At 44.4% G+C, this 13,765-nt stretch overlaps 1 protein-coding gene across 3 annotated transcripts in view; it reads left to right on the top strand.

Moving 5' to 3' along the window:
• LOC125939383 (histone H2B type 1-A) overlaps positions 1–13,765 on the top strand; it is a 373,771-nt gene that overhangs the window by 133,300 nt on the left and 226,706 nt on the right. The window lies entirely within an intron of this gene.

The raw sequence follows: 13,765 nt of genomic DNA, 5'->3' as shown, positions 1-13,765 counted from the left end.
CTCTTGGACTCGTTCATGTCTCCCGCATCTAGATGGTGGGAATACTATATAAAGACGTGGTGTTGCATATTTCTTCTTAACTCTGAATTCAGTGATGTCATGTTGGTGGCTTGAAATTGGCCACAACTGGAGTATTCACATGGAAAAACAAAAAAGACGAATGGTACAGATTTGGGCTTGATTTGTTGGTTTCCTGGACTTAAGAAATTTATTAAATAATATTACGTTAGACATGCGGGGGTGCCTCAGTCGGGTAAGCGTCCAACTCTTGACTTTGGCTCAGGTCATGATCTCCCGGTTCCTGAGTCCGAGCTCCATGTTGAGCCCTGCGCTGACAGCACAGAGCCTGCTTGGGATTCTCTCTCGCTCTCTCCCTCTGCCCTTCTCCCTGCCTAGCACTTTCTCTCTCTCTCAAAAAAAAATAAAAAAATAAAAAATAAATAAAGGGGGAAGAGAAGGAGGTATGGCGTTGTATGGAATTCTCCCTTTAAAAAAATGTATAAAGATATTAGTGTCAGAAATTTTATGTTAACTCTCACGTGGTATTGTAAATTTTAGTAACATGAAGTTAATTTGGAAAATGTATGCATTTTGCAGATGGTAATGTAGAATCAAACAGTTCCGGTCCCTGCAACTATATAAAAAGCTAAATAATAATAAAAATTTTTGGACTATTGTGCTTCAGAGTGTGGAAGCTGAAAATGGTTTCGGTCTGGTGAATATAATCTGTATGAGAGAGAAGTAATTCAACAGTAGATCAGGTATGACATTTAATGACAACAAATATATTGGGAAGAATTGGCAGATTGAGATTCAATTTCATTTGTCAAACTGTGGTTGGATTTCAGCCATAGGTTGCTACCAACACAGCGTTTAGCAAAAATACATGAAAGTTTTACACCTTAGATACACAAAATGTCTATTTGTTTACTACACCTCAATAAACCTGGAGACAAAGGACAGTACTACATGATAATCAACTGACTATACAGAACTTATAATAACAGTATGGTATATTATTATCCATAAACCATGTGCCTCAGATTCTATCGGTAAAATTAAAAAAAAAATTAGTTTATTTATTTATTTTGAGAGAGAGTGAGTGAGTGTGAGTGAGGGAGGGGCAGAAGGAGGGAGAGAGAGAATCCCAAGCAGCCTCCATGCTGTCAGCACCGAGCCCAACATGGGGCTCGATCCCACAAACCATGAGATCATAACCTGAGCCAAAATCAAGAGCTGGATGCTTAACCAACTGAGTCACCTAGGCGCCCCAATAAAATTTATAATATACCCATGTGTGTTTGCATATATGTTTTTCCCACCCTGGAAAGCCAGTTGGGAAATACCAGCGCACCACCAGGGTAAGGAAACCCGTCACCCATCTTCCCCTTGGGCCTCTGCACTTGGTGCAACCATTTACTATGAACCCACGTTTTTTATTTTGCCCTCGGCATTTAAAATTTTTCCTAGAGGGATTTATATCATTTGACACCCTGTTTCAGGAATTCCAGAGAGCTGGTTATAGGGAAGTCTCCCCTGCACCACCACACCCCCCCCCCGCCCCCCAGGAACAAAGGCCCCGTTTCCCTGCTGAACGAACAGATGTGGAATCTGGTGCCTGGGATCCGTGTTCATTCTTAGTTTACGTCCCAGCACAAGGCACTCGGACCAAACTCCTCTACAAACATAAGTATGTCGGGAGATTCATTAGGCCCTCCCACTTCCCACAGACGTGGTGGTTCTCATGGAAAAGAATAAAGAGGGATTCCATCCTACACAAGTCCCAGGATTAAATTCCAAGTGTTATTTATTTCCACTGACCTGTGGCTGCTGGCCCAATTCTACGAACCAAGTATCCTTCTGTGTGGCTTGTTGGCTTCTCCAGGACTGATGCTGTCTGATCCGTGTGATATACTGAGCATCCTTTTGCTTTATGAACAATCAGTTTGTTGCCTACCTGGACCGTGTTCTTCAAACCACCTGGACTTAAAGTCTTGCCGTCTCCTTTTCGTGGCTTCTTTCAACTGTATGCTACGCCATTCTCGGGGACACCAGGAGAACCGTGAGCTTGAGTCTCAGGGACTGAAATTCGTCCGTGACATCCTAGCTGGCCAAACTTTGCACATGGTGCCGTAATCATTCCACAGACAAGCAATAGCATATAGTGATTATAGAGTGATCTCGAACTTAAGGCTATTTTACTCTTTGCTTTTATGCCTGGACTGCCTAACAGCTGGCCCTGAGGACGGAGAGCAACATCCTGTCCCCTGGGTTTGAGGCCACATTCCACTGGATGAAAACACTATGGCGTGCCACATTCCTGGTTTCCCACAACTTGGCCTATTCTTAAAGGTGTGTGTCTGGGACCTTTCTATCATGGCAGGATGGAGTTCTTGAACTCTCCAGCCCTGAGTCGATGTCTCCAGGATGGCATCCCCAGTGAAACTTCTTTATTCCACAGAAGATCTTTTTGTCAATTTTCAAGTCACTTTCAAGACTCATAAACGGGAATACTATCTCAGTATTTATTAACAGTGTTCTCAGGGTATCAGCTTTCTTGGAAGCAGACGCTTAAATAATAACCTGGGTAAAGTCACCTCAGGTACTTTTAGTTCTCTATTATCTCTATTCTAGACAGCCAGACATGCCTTGTTCTGGAAACCTCAATGCCCAATCCCATGTCTATGATATGACCATATCTATGATATGGCAATTTTTTACAAACAGCTACCTTGATTTTCCAGTATTGGTCCAGAACACTGTGCTGGTCGCCTGGGTCAGAGACTGTATATGGCATCGTGAGATGTTTCTGCTTCCAGGCAGTGCTCCCAAGGAATCACACTGAAGGTCAACTTCCTGCAGACCATTAGGTTTCAAGCCAGGGGTGTCCCGCTAACGTCTGTGAGGTCACAAGTGCCATCAAAAAGTTGCAGCTCCTATGTTCCCGCCTTGAGGACTCTCTCTGATATCTTTCACCTGCCCTCAGCCCCACCTACTAACCGCTGTTGACCCTAGTGCCCTTCCATCGCCCCCATCTCCACAATTCCTCTTCTCTCCTCAGCCATCTTGGTTTGGTTACATTTTCATCATCTCGTGAGTCATGACTCAGCTCGGCATTCTTCTAGATGCTGCCTTGGACGAGAGCCGCCCCAAGCCTTATCTTATGTCACAGCCCTGGACCCTCTTTGGTCCGGGAAGGAAACCAAGGGGATAAACCTGATTATAAGAGGCTGGGGTCCTTCAGCACGCCAGGAATAGCCCGTTGCCACTATGAATCCGTCCAAGAGAAAAGCCCAGTACAGACGTCTTGGTTGCAGCGAATCTTCGTGTAAGGGATGGAGAGGTGGTGGCCCGTTGCTTCTTATCTGAAATATTTCTTGGACGCTACCCTCCATCTGTTCCTTGTGTCCTGCCAGCTGTCGGTATAATGAAAGTCATGCCAGCCTCTGCTCCTAACTACTGTACCGACCAGCTTACATCAACCCTAGGTGGAGATTTTGACCCTCTTCGACCAGGACACCCAGTTGGTAAATAAAAGAGCTGATACTTGTTTCACAGGCCCCTGAATTTAACCCCCCAAATTCGGCTTCTACACCCCTCACTAGAGTGCCTGTTTCTCGAAAATGCCATCCACAGTTGACATTTTATGCACGTTTATGGACGATCAGGCACAAGACTTCAGCTCCCTGCTTGTACCCCGCTTCCCTCTGCCTTGTTAAGACAGGGTTTTGCATCTGACTTCGACTCAGGTCATGATCTCACAGTCCATGGATTCGAGCCCCGCGTCGGGCTCTGTGCTGACAGCTCAGAGCCTGGAGCCTGCTATAGATTCTGTGTCTGCCCCTCTCTCTGTTCCTCCCCCACTCATGCTCTGTCTCTTAAAAATAAATAAACGTTAAAAAAAAGAAAGAAAGTAGGGGTTTCTACATCTTCCCTCACCTTATTTTTAAATCAATATGAGAAAACCTGGGACTCTGGGAGCATGTAAAAATGGTCAGTCTTTTTTTTTTTTTTTTTTTTTATTTTTTTTTTTTTTTAACGTTTATTTATTTTTGAGACAGAGAGAGACAGAGCATGAATGGGGGAGGGTCAGAGAGAGAGAGGGAGACACAGAATCTGAAACAGGCTCCAGGCTCTGAGCTGTCAGCACAGAGCCCGACGCGGGGCTTGAACTCACGAACCGCAAGATCATGACCTGAGCCGAAGTCGGACGCTTAACCGACTGAGCCACCCAGGCGCCCCAAAATGGTCAGTCTTTACACAGAAAGGACCCTTAGAGTTTCATATGAATCGGTAGGACAAGTGACTTACCAACTTAGTGTCCGAGGGATGACTTAGACAGAACTGGCTACTCCTTAGTGCTCTCTCCCTTCACTCCCAGCAGAAGGCTGAAGCTTCTTTGCTACCCTGGGACTCGAACTGCTAATCATTAACGAGATTCATCCAACAAGATTTATACAAAAAGTGGAATCTTTTTTTTATCCCTTGTGTTTTTTTCCCTGTGAATTTTTGTTAATTTTTTTCTTTGAAATATGTGAATTATAATGTTACAGATCAGCTTGACCTTCCCTGTTGGTTTTCCTTGTCCTTTCTCTTTTGACACCCCATAATAACAAAACCATTTCACATAAATTCAGTGAAGTTTCTCCATACTGTTTTAACTACCCGTAGGTGGGTTCCTAAACTATATAAAGCAATGCTTTGTCTGCGACTTAAGTTTGTATACCTGCTGCCATGCAGTGTGGACTATTCCATAACTCACTTTGGACAATAAGCAACGTGGATTGGGAAGAGCCACAAGGGCACAGTCAAGGTCATCGCCTTTCAGTTTCTTTTGCTTGGCTCGTTTTCGACGATACCCCTACGTGGCTGAAAACCTCCTCACTTGTCTGTAGTTCCTCATCCTCAGCTCAAAGAGAAGGGGTCACCCCCAGCTTCCTGCAGATGGTTTGTTTCCAGCTCCCCGCATGCTCGGTGCCTACACAGCAGACCCCTTTTCCCATGACAGCGTTCCAGCCCGTCTCCAGCCGTGGAAAATTAAACCTGTGCTTGGGAGCCTCCTTGCTTCAGATCCTACTCATCGCCTTGACTTTGAGTTCCTTCTTGGTTTATGGCCCCAGAGATCTCCTTCTGATTTGGAGCGTGGCTCTTTGTATCTATTTGAACTGTCCTGGGTGGGGGAGTAAACCACCCGCTTGCACCTTGGAAGAGTGGGAGCCTGCAGAGCGCATCCTTGAGCTCAAGAATTCAGAAGGAGCCCAGCCTCGGAGATTCAGAGCTCCTGTTTACCTAGCATTCATTATGTGTCTTCTCACCCTTCTTTTAGGCAACTTGTATGGTATTCTTAAAAGATAAGAAGAGAAAAGAAAAGCGGATTTGTCCCTTTGCACTTGGGGGATTTAAGCATGGACGTTCAAAGTTCATGATGCAGGAAGGGGGGATGTGAATTTCAACTTTCTGTGCAACAGACTTTTCCCTGAGTCAGTTTCGGAAGACTCTGGACTCTGGACCCCGCGATAAATGAGTAGCAACTTCCGAATTCAACTATTATGTGAAATGTCACTAACCCTGAATCATTATCCAAGCCAGAGAATCCAGCCTTTGGTTTTGCAATTTAACTTTTAACTTCATTTTAAGGTTCCCGAGCGCTGGTCGCCCTTCTGTTCCACCAATTTGACTGCGAAGGAAGAGCCTCATGTTGTTGTGTGGGAAAAAAAATTCAACATTGCAAACGTCTACAATGAATTTTTGGAAACTTGACTACAGGTTGAAATATTCCCTTGACTCAGATTGTAATGTCCACCTGTATGAAATTTACGTTTTCCTTTTGAAAAATGTTGATGTTTCAGTCACTTTGTTTTAGTCCTGAGAATTAGTGCACATTTCTCCTTGGATGTGCGTCCAAGTTATCCTCAGAGTGGTTTCCCTAAGACGGTATACAACTGTCATTAATAATGAGCCACACGACGAGGCAGCAGGATGCCGGCTCTGATTCTGGGTGCTGTTTCAGAGGACTTCAGTGCACTGTCCTATCGTGATCACAGAGAGCCTGTTGTTTCCAGTCTAGAAGGCCAAGGTGGCCTCGACAGAGGAAATACCTCTCATGTGCACTCTGCTCCCTAGTATCTGGCAGTGGCTCGGGAGATCCAGGGACAACTGTCAAACAAACACATCAGATGAGTCTAACTCCCGCAGACGAAAGACTTGACTAAATGGTAACCATCATTCTCTGGAGCTTGGCAGCTTTTTCAAACACCCTTTAAACCGTGAACCCCCATGTTGGCCTGTGACACCCGCTTAGAACCTTAAGTCTTCGTTGTGGTTCTGGCGAAGCCTTTTTTTTCTCCAAGTCACATTCCTCTTTTGCCTCACTGTCTCTGTAGCATATGGGGCCAATCTGGTCATCAAGCTCATAGTGGAACCTCACCTGTATTATTCTGCCTTCTGTCAGAGTTCCAATCCATATTCCGACATGACTGTCCATAGAACTTGCTAGCTAAATGTGTTTGCGGGTAAAGACGGTGGTTATCTCTTTGTTTCCAATCCTTTGGTTTTAATTATTTACTAAAAAAATTTTTTTAGTGTTTATTTGGGGTGGGGGGAGGGGCAGAGAGAGAGGGAGACAGAGAATCCGAAGCAGGCTCCAGGCTGTGAGCTGTCAGCACAGAGCCTGACACGGGGCTCCAACTCACAAACTGTGAGATCGTGACCTGAGCCGAAGTCAGACACTCAACTGGGTCACCCAGGCGCCCCCCCGCCCCCGGTCTTCCTTTCCAATTCTTCTTCTACTCCATCTCTCACCCCCTTTTCAGTGACTCCCTTGGATAGGGTCACTGATTGAACATACAACATTTTTACTGCCTGCTCACGGCAAAACTCTATGGAGACACCTGTTACTACTACGCCCATTTGACAGAGAAGTTAAGCGATTTGTTAGTAAGATGTGGAGTTGGGCATCCACTCACCCAGGGAATCTGGGAAAATTGATCATTTCTAAGAAAACTTTGCTTTTCATACGTCTGATTCGTGTTGTAAGAGTGTTGCAACATTCTGGGATGGCGGGTGAGATAGTGAAAAGGGTATAGTTGTCATGACGTATAGAATTGTTGAGTCACTGTACTGTACACCTGAAATCAATATGTAACTCTGCATGTTAACTATAGTGGACTTTTTAAAAAATTAATAACAAGAGAATCTTATTCCCCAAACACTTCTGTTGTTATTCAGTTATCTCATTTAAAGATTCCTACTAATACTCTCTCTTTTGGGGAGGGGCAGTAGGTTTTCCATTAACTTTGGTGCTCTGTCTTTAAGGATGTTGAAATGTACTTGTTTAGGGATTTTTGTCGGTGGGATTGAGCTACCAAATGCAAGAGTGTATTTCCACGACCTAAGTGTGAATTACGACTTAGGTGTGGGTTAACAGTTTCCTGATTCTTGGGGACTGTCTTGAGAGAGGAGAGTAGAGATCAGATGTGCCGCTGGGCCTGGGGTGTGAGACACGGACATTTTGAATCTGATCTGAAACATTTTTTTTTTTTTTTAATTTTAGAGAAAAAGAGAGAGCGTGAGCAGGGGAGAGGGACAGAGGGAGGGAGAGAAAGGATCCTAAGTAAGCTCCAGGCTCAACACGGGGCTCGATCCCACAACCCTGAGATCACGATCTGCGCTGAAATCAAGAGTCAGATGCTCCGCCGACTGAGTCACCCAGGCGCCCCTGAAACATTTTGTTTATTAGCCCTCAGTGCCCATGTCGATCATTTACAAGTGTAGCTAGATTTCAAATCCTGGAGAACAATGCGTAGTTTCCTTCTATTCTCTTTTTCTTTTGTTCCTTTGCCCTGCCTTGATGAAGATGAGGAATGTGCCTCAAGCTTGACTTGGCTTCTCTGAGGTTCGAAAATGTACATGAAAGCTTTCAATTTGATTCAATCCCTTTTGATCTTTCCCTCTCCCCCTCTGCGCTCAGAGTCTCCTTTCTTTCTCAGTGCTGATTCAGGTCAAGGAGCAAGATCATGGAGCTCAATTACTGCTACAAAAGAGGATTGGGGCCAAACTCATTTATGGGCCGTAGCAGGGCAAGGTTAAGTTTGGATTATACTCAGTCACTTGCGGTTTCTATTTGTCAGACACGTGCTTAGAGATGACAGGGAGCCTGGGGCCCCTGGGGGCTCAGTCTGTTGAACATCCCCTGCTCATGCTCTGTCTCCAAAATAAATACACACCAAAATAAACATTAAAAAAATTTTTTGGAAAAGACAACATCAACAGCAAAATAGGAAAAAATAGAATGGAGTACGTCAGAGTGCATCCTACTTAGGAAGAGTAAAGATTGTTTTGTGACATTTTGATTCTGAAACATGTATACAGATGTATGTAATGAACATGTATACGAGCATTGCCTTGCAGTGTAAAACTGTGTATTACTTACTGGAGGTCAAAAGGGTTGAAATTTTCTTTCTAGTACACACATTTTATAAGTTTTTATTTCTATTAATAATGCCTCTGCTTTGCTAAATCTCCCAGATTTAATACTTTTGTTTGGCATTTCAAGAAGGGCAGACTGGACTAGATCTTGAAAGTTCTCATTAGAAGAAACAAAGAATTTTTGTAACTTTGTATGAGGACAGATAACCAGATGTATTGTGATGATCACTTCACAATTCACACAAATATTGAACAATTATGTTGTACACCTGAAACTAATGTGTCAAGTATACTTTAATTAAAAAAAAAAACCCTGTGGACTCATTAAAATTCAATTTATTCATATAAAAATAATAAAATAAAGTTTTAGAACCCAAAAAAGGCCAGCCTAAAAAATTATTACTTAACCATGTACATACCTCATTTTATTGCACTTCACAGATTCTGTATTTTTTTTAAATGTTTATTTATTTTTGAGATAGAGACAGATCGTGAGTGGGGAGGGGCAGAGAGAGAGGGAGACACAGAATCGGAAACAGGCTCCGGGCTCTGAGCTGTCAGCACAGAGCCCGACGTGGGGCTCGAACTCATGAATCGCGAGATCATGACCTGAGCCGAAGTCGGACGCTCAACCGATTGAGCCACCCAGGTGCCCCTACCCTTGGTCTTCTTGAGTAGCAGCATGGCCTCGATGTTGGGCAGGATGCCGCCCTGTGCGATGGTGCCGCGGCCCAGGGGTGATTAACATGTGTGTGTATGTATATATATATATATATATATATATATATATATACACGTATATCTTGGTCTTTCTTTCCTTAAGCAGCACATGATCTCCTATACACCATAGATATATAGTTGGTGACTCAGCCAAGCAAAGAAGGAACACTTTTCCATGGTTTTCCATTGCAGTTCATCCTATCTGACGTGTTTCTACGATTTCATCTGAATACAGAGTCTAAAATAAGACTCCCTTTGTCACCTGTAAATACTTTTTCTCTTTTCACGGCAGTCGAACTGATTTGGAATGTGCGAACTGGTTTGGAAAAGGAGCCTAAGAAAACCATGTGTCATATGCATCTCTGTATTATTTGAAGATCCTCATTTTCTCTACAGAAGACTGGAACACAAATGGTATGTAGATGCATGAATCATAAGGTATGTTACGTATTCATAGTGTTTGATCAGTAGATCGTGTGCTGGTTAAGGATACGAGGAACCAGAGATACCTAACATTCGTGAGGCCTGGAACAGACATCACACATCTGGGCCCCAAATATTCACGATACCCTAAATAGAAGTATGTCCTGCCCTTCGAAAGTTCACATCATTGTGCCCCTTCCCGTTTACAAAAGACCTGCCTTAGCACCCGTTTTGGCTAACTGAAAAAAATCCAAAGAGGATTTTCACTTTCATGGAGAAAAAAAAAAAAGTGAGATGTGAGAACAGCGTTTAGTGTTTGCTTTCCAGCCGGCCGCTAGGAGGCGCTAGAGAGGCCTCGCTGAGTTCCTGCTCCAGGAGCCACGCGGCATCTCTAGACGGAGCTGCCCTAGCTTTGAACTGGGGTCTGTGAGCCTTTGTGCTTTAACCTCAACTTAGTCGCGCACATCTGTTAGCAGGGTGTGTCCGAAAGCGTCCGAGAGGCCTAAGCGAGGTTATTTTGGGGGGTCTGGAAGAGCTAAACATTTTTTCCGTATAAATGAATGGTCATCGCTTCTTCACTTTATGCCATCTCGACTTATGAAAGGTTTGATAGGAGAGTAGGGGCAACGGGTATACGGGAAACACTGAAGATTCAGGTTATGCTTCACGTGTGTGATCCCTCAGTATTGGTGAGTCCTTGGTTCGGCCACTCACTGGGGGAACCCATTCTGGCACCAGGTGTCCTCTACAGGCTCTTTGGAGAGCCATGGCCACGGCCAAGAGTGCTTGCCCCTGTGTCTTTCCCCTGGAGCAAGTGTGTGCTATCTATTCACATGACATCTTCCATCTGCGGGCTCCCTGGTTGGAATCTCAACTCTGATCCTTCTAACCACTTGCTTCTGGCCGTGGGTTCCACTTGTGCAAATCTAGTATCTTAATTTGGTCTGGGAGACTATCTGTTTTGTGGGTGGTCCGCTTCCTTGTATCCAGCTGGGAAGCTCCCTGCGTCAGGACAGTTTCCCACAAGCCACCTCGGTTAAGATCAAGAAGGATGAGGGAAGCAGAAGTTAGCTGCGAGGAGAAGTAACCTGTAAGACGTTGCAGGATGTGGAAGCAGGTACCCTAGGATCTTGTCCAGGGCCGTAGGCATCGTCAGTTCCTTTTGCGATGGGTCTTTGAGTGGATCACCCAGTGCATCACCACAGGTGACTGCCTTTACCCCCAGGCCTTTCAAAAGTTCCTTTCGTCAGAGGAGCACCCGGGTGGCTCAGTCGGTTAAGCATCGGACTTTGGCTCTGGTCACATTCTCACTGTTCGTGGGTTCGAGTCCTGTGTTGGGGGCTTGGAGCCTGGAGCCTGCTTGAGATTCTGTGTCTCCCTCGATCTCTCTAACCCTCCCCCGCTTGCACTCTGTGTCTCTCTCTCTCTCTCTCTCAAGAATGAAGACTTTTTTTTAAAGTTCTTTTCATCAGAACATGCATATCATAAACCAAAGACATTGTTTACAGCCATCTTAGTTTTTAAGATTAAAGTTCTACTTAATGCCTTTTCCGCTAATAACTCATGGGTTATGATTGACCCAGTCAGCTAATAAATTAACACAATCTGCTCCCAGCTTTAACACCTTTCCTTAGGAGCACACAGTTCTGCTTGCGTTTTTTTTTGTTGTTGTTGTTGTTCCCAAGGTTGCACAGTAAGTACTATGTGTTCACGCTCCAATGTACCACTTAGGACATGATAGTCTCCATCCTTTACCTTGTGATTAGAGGCTTTAAATTTTATTTCATGCCACGTTTACAGCTTTTCTTCCTGCTTAAATGCCATCTTCGTCACGTTCTCAGCATTGTACGGTACCTTGGCTTAAGCTGTTTCCTAATGTGCTGGTCCAGCTCTAAATTTTTCAGAATTTTCCAAACTACTGAGGTTTTCAATCAGTCCTGGAGACGCTGGCCCTTGGCCCAGGTCATTCACTTCCCCTAGCAAATAGTTCTTGCTCAGTCTAGGGGTGGCCCAGTCTCTACCAACGGTTGACTATCGGTAGGTAGATACATGATCTGAACTAGGCCAACGTCATTCCTCGTGGACTTCAATCAAGGAAATCAGTTCAAAGTGCTCTTGGTAGAGGCCACACTCGGCTGCCAGGGTATAACTTTCTGGTTGCCTTTTGCTTTTTGAATGGTTCATGCCAAGTGTTAATACTATCCAATCACAGTGAACTTCAAGCAGCTCATTTGCATGTAGTCATTCTTTACTTCTCATCCAGTCAGAGATTGGGTGGCACCAGTACCTCATTTGAATACAGCAACTATAAATAGGTCCCTCTTGGTACCAACTGTCATTCTCTTCACTCATAGTAGTGAAGGCTGGATTTACAATGCCTGGCTCTTCTTTAAAGGATTTTGCTATTTCTGTAAATGCCTCCCAGAGGGATTTTTCGCTACCTCTAAAAAGGACTCTAAGAAAGGTTTCACCTCCAAAACTCAGAAGATTTGCAGGAGAGATGTTCCAGAGACCACGTGCCTGGAAGTCAGGATTTGTACCCCATTCTCTCCCGTTGCCTCTCACCTCTCTCTTCCTCCCTCCCACCTTGTCTTCCTCTCTTTCCTTTCCCTTCCCCCTTCTTTCTTTCTCCCCCACAACCCCAGGCTCTCGTTTCCACTGCCTTCTTACACGTCACTTTCCTTCTCTTAGCCTCCAAGAGGGAAAACCCCTTTGCCTGGCCGTCTGGAACCTTACCCTACTATCTTCACCATGAGACAGGAAAGGTGTTCTGTCCAGGCTCCAGGTCAGAGAGTCTCGTGAAGGACTTCTGTTGGCCCAGCTCTGGTTGCGTCCCCAACTCTCGGACCTGATACCAGGGCTGGGCCATTAGGTAGAGCTCTTACATTAGCCAAGTCTGTCTGATACGTGCCTGTGGTCACCCGGAGGGTTCTGGCTAGCTGTTACCATAGATCCAGAGTAGTGTAAAGCACTAATCTTGACACACCAGGGAAATCGATTTGCATGGCTACGAACAACCTCCTTTTATGTGTATATATTTTTAATACATTTTATATATAAATATATAATATAAAAAATATACCCTATAAAATGTATATATATTTTTTTCTTGAGAAAGACCTAACCAAGAATCGACCTTGATAAAAATGATAGGTAAGAAGACTTGTACTCAAATAGAATGTTTGTATTTATGAGGGAGAGAGAGAGCTAATCTCAAGGAGGGTCCATGCCCTGCGCTGAGCCCCACTAGGAGCTCGATCCCACGGCTGTGAGATCATGACCTCGGCTGAAATCAAAAGCTGAACGCTTAACTAACTGAGCCACCCAGGCGCCCCTATGAAAAATGAAATATAATAGGATAGACCAAGGCATTATTCAATAGAATTGAAAATCTGAGAGTATATCTCATGTAATAAAGGTAATTGTTTTATAAATAGATTTGTTTCAATTCGTCCTCCATTCTGCTGATGTGCGTGGTGCTATCTCACTGTGGTTTCCATTTCCATTTCTCTACTGTCCACCGAAGTTGACCACCTTTTATATCTTTAGCCACTTAGAATTTCTCTTTCGTGAAGTCGCCGTTCAAGACATCGGCCCATTTTTCTATTGGGTTGTCTGCCATTTCTCATTCTTTTCTCCCCTGTATTTAATTTGCCCATCCATTATGCGACTCTGTTCTTTTTCTCTTCTTTTTGTTTTCTACAAACTCCCCTCCCTCTCCATATTGTAAATGCCCAGAGGACAGAGCCGGAGTGTTCTCATCTTTGCATCGTGCTAAAACACCTGCGCAGAAATACCTGTTGTTCTGCATTAGGAGCTTCTCTTCATCCGTTAAGGTGGCCCAAGGTTGGGCCCCTGCGCTTCTACGGGGCTTTTAAAGATGGTGGGATTTTCTCCTCTAGAACAGTTGCAGCAAAACCAGAGCCAGCTAGGTGTGTGAGAGTCCAGCTCTCACAGCCTACAGCATGTGTTTTACGTGGTAGGAACCAGAATCAATTCCTGTTGGAGGCACTGATGACTATTCGAGAGTCCTGGGAAAACAGGAAGAAGCTCAAACGATCTTTTTCAACCCCCAGAAAGAAACTTCTTTGGTACGTGAGATCGGTCTACACTCTCTTCCTTGTTATAGCTTCAGGATTCTTCTCCTTACAAATCATCATTTCATTTGAAAGCACCTCTGTGGTCTCCCTTCAGT

Source organism: Panthera uncia (genome assembly GCF_023721935.1).
Source record: "Panthera uncia isolate 11264 chromosome B2 unlocalized genomic scaffold, Puncia_PCG_1.0 HiC_scaffold_25, whole genome shotgun sequence".
Taxonomy (NCBI): Eukaryota; Metazoa; Chordata; class Mammalia; order Carnivora; family Felidae; genus Panthera; species Panthera uncia.
This window is presented reverse-complemented; position numbering and strand designations above follow the sequence as displayed.